This window comes from Scleropages formosus, chromosome 20 (assembly GCF_900964775.1).
Source record: "Scleropages formosus chromosome 20, fSclFor1.1, whole genome shotgun sequence".
Classification (NCBI taxonomy): Eukaryota; Metazoa; Chordata; class Actinopteri; order Osteoglossiformes; family Osteoglossidae; genus Scleropages; species Scleropages formosus.
The window spans coordinates 23,776,540-23,779,665 of NC_041825.1; positions in this window are offsets into that span (position 1 = coordinate 23,776,540).

Here is a 3,126-nt window from a genome sequence, read left to right on the forward strand (position 1 = left end):
AAAACAAAAAATCTAGGTTGACATTAAACCAGAGCGACTGAAAGTCTAAGGGGCGCAGTTATGTAAATTAGTATGTAAGTCAGACAGACCAATGCTGGCATGCTGCCACCTCCTTCCAGGGTAACGTTCTACTTAAAAATAATTTAAGTATGTAATTGACCAGTGTAAATCCCGTCATAGATAGATAGATAGATAGATCTACACATCCCAGCTATTTAGGCAAATAAAAGTGGTAATGAGGACATACAAAGTTGACCTGAGTGTAAAGAACACTACAAGGCACAGATGAGTACATGTAAAGGATATTTCAAGGTAAACTGAGATTAGGTCTTAAATTTAAATTCAGAAACTTTGCATGCAAACCACTGATAAGTACCTTGTTGAAGGGCACTTTAGCTGGAGTAGGGATTCAAACCTGCAAACCCCCAATTTCCGCCATTCTCACCACTACGCTACTAGCTGCATCATTTTTAGAAATATTCAAATTCCATTCGTGTTGACATTCCAAACCTTTGACTCTCCACTCCACTTAATTCACATTTATTCTGTGATACTTCAGTGATGCATGTACCTAAACCATCTTATAATTTTACCTATTTGTGCAGCTGTTCATATTCAGTGCGACAGGTCAGGTTGAGTACCTGCTCAGGAACATTAGGAAAGTATCCCTTCTGAAAGCATTTTGAAAGCCTTTGTGAACACAACCCTACTGGCTGCCCATCTGCCCTATCATTCCCTCCCCAGCCAATCATCACTTTTTCTAGTTATCCTCTCTTTGCCTCTTCATTCTGTACTCATTGCCCTAGGAGTAACCATCATATTACCATAATACCTCAGTCTCCTTTTCCCTGGTGCAGGATTCTGTCATGTCCAGATATTTCTTCAGGAGTCCGTCCCACATATATCCCCACCCACCTCCTTGTCCAATTATTATTCCTTGCTCCTGCTCCTCTTCCTACCACATAGCCCCGCCTCCTTTTATGGCCTCACTGCCCTTCTTCTCTTCCTTGCTCTTTGGGCTTCTCATCCTCAGACTAAATTTATCAGCCATCTCCTACACTGGTGGCCGCTGAGGCTTTCAGCCAAATTCATTACAGTGCGTGCCTGGTGTCGCTTGCAGATCTCTCGGGGCTCAGGGAGTGGGTTTGAGAGGCACAGGCTTGGGGCAAGGGGAGGGCAGGGCATCATGCCAGAGAATGTCCAAGCCTCAGACTGCAGGAGGCAGGGGGATCACACTAAATCAGTACCTTGACCCAACTGCCAACAGCTCACTTCAGAACCTGTGTTGAAGAGGAGCTTCTCACCTAGGCTTAATTCTTCTGGCATGCTAAATTAAAAAAATGCCATTCATACAACAGATGTAGTTTAAGAAAAAATATACAACTTCTTTCAAACCACCATCTGTATTTTACATTTGATGGTTTGCAGTTTTGATGACAAAATGTCATTGTTGCAATTTAGATGTCACACCAACGAACATGTTACACAAGTGAACATGACACACCAGGGAGCATTGCCACACCTAGCCAACCCTATTCTAGTGTGGTGTGTTAGGTCTGTTAGGGTATGATGCATTTGCTTTCATCTGTCCATCTAACAAAGACCTAATGACAACAGTTGTCAGAACTGATCTCTCGCTCATTAACTGGACATTCCCACTTGCGGCAACTGGAAAGGGTCTTAAAGAGGTTTTAAAAAAATCTGATGCCATTCTACCGAAAGAAACGCCTCCAGTTCTTTTGACAAATAAAGGAGGTGGAAATTTAATCCGCAGTCTGTGCTGTAGAATTTCCCATATACGGTAAGTTCAGTAATGTTTGGATCCGGTGGTTTGGGAGGTCATCGATGGAGTTTGACCTCATTCTGGAGTTCATGGGAGCATTTTCATCCTGGAATATGCAAATGACATGACAGAATAGTGTTTGCACTATAGGGTGCACCTGGTTCTGTAGAATGACTTCATGTTTGTAGGCTGTTATACAGCATAGGTAGACCAATCATCAGCCGTAACACTTGCCCATTCCATTACGGATCCCCCACCATATTTAACAATGGCAACAGACATCGTGGGTTCAAGGTATCCTTTGGCACACAATTTTTGGAGTGACTGGGTCACAGAAGTACTGATTAATTTCGTAATTTTTGAGGCTGTGCTTTTGTGGGATTGAATTTTCTATGAACTTTCACTTATGACCACTGTTCCTCTTTGCTGACGCAGATTGTCCATGTTTGGCGTGTGCTGTCATTATTTTTCAGACTTTTCCCTTTGACACATGAAATAATTTAGCAGTTTTTGCGACTGTTTTCTAATTGTCAGACCTCTTTTACAGGTAGCTGCTAATTGGCAATAAGCCTCAGATGACTCACTTTTGAAGCTGCACTGGTAATTGTGATTTAGTTATTTCAAAATAAAATTCCTTTTTCGTATACGGCTTCTGTTTTTTTGACCACACCTTATAAATATGTATCTTTGTATCTGCACTCCTTAAAAAAATATACTCTTAATCAAAGATAATTAACAAATCTCAGTAGGAGCACAGATGGAATCCATGTTTGATTCTGAATGTGTTTGTTCGCTGATACTTGATCATGAACTTCTTACAAACCGGACTTTTATCGAGCAATTATCAGTTGAACGAGTACAGGTGTGTGCATATGTTTTTTCCAGGTGGGGTATATGTTCACTCTCCATTGATAGGATTCCCCTGTATGTCACCACGTATACATTGTGAGAGTTGCCTTTCCGATACTGGGGATACCACAGGGTAGGGGCTCCCTGTAGCTCTTGTTTCAGTATCCATAGCCAAGAGTTGTGTAGGGCAGACACCTCTGCTGAGCTTTACATGAGCAAGGGGAACCTGAAAACCAGTCCTTCCTGACTTTTATCCTCCTCTGGGTCAAAGATACATTGATTCTGAGACCACATGGCTGCACTTTCAAGTCTGGACTTGGCCTGAAGGTGTCCTGGCAGCCTCAGTGTTGGCACTGAAGAAAGACAGAAAAGGTGGATAGAGGAGGGGGGCTGGAGATGGGAAATGGGAAAAGGGCAGGTAATCTGATAAACCTCATGAGCTAAGCAAATATAGGTTCAGCGTCCCCTGGGTCTCATTAAAGCCAGCAGTTTTT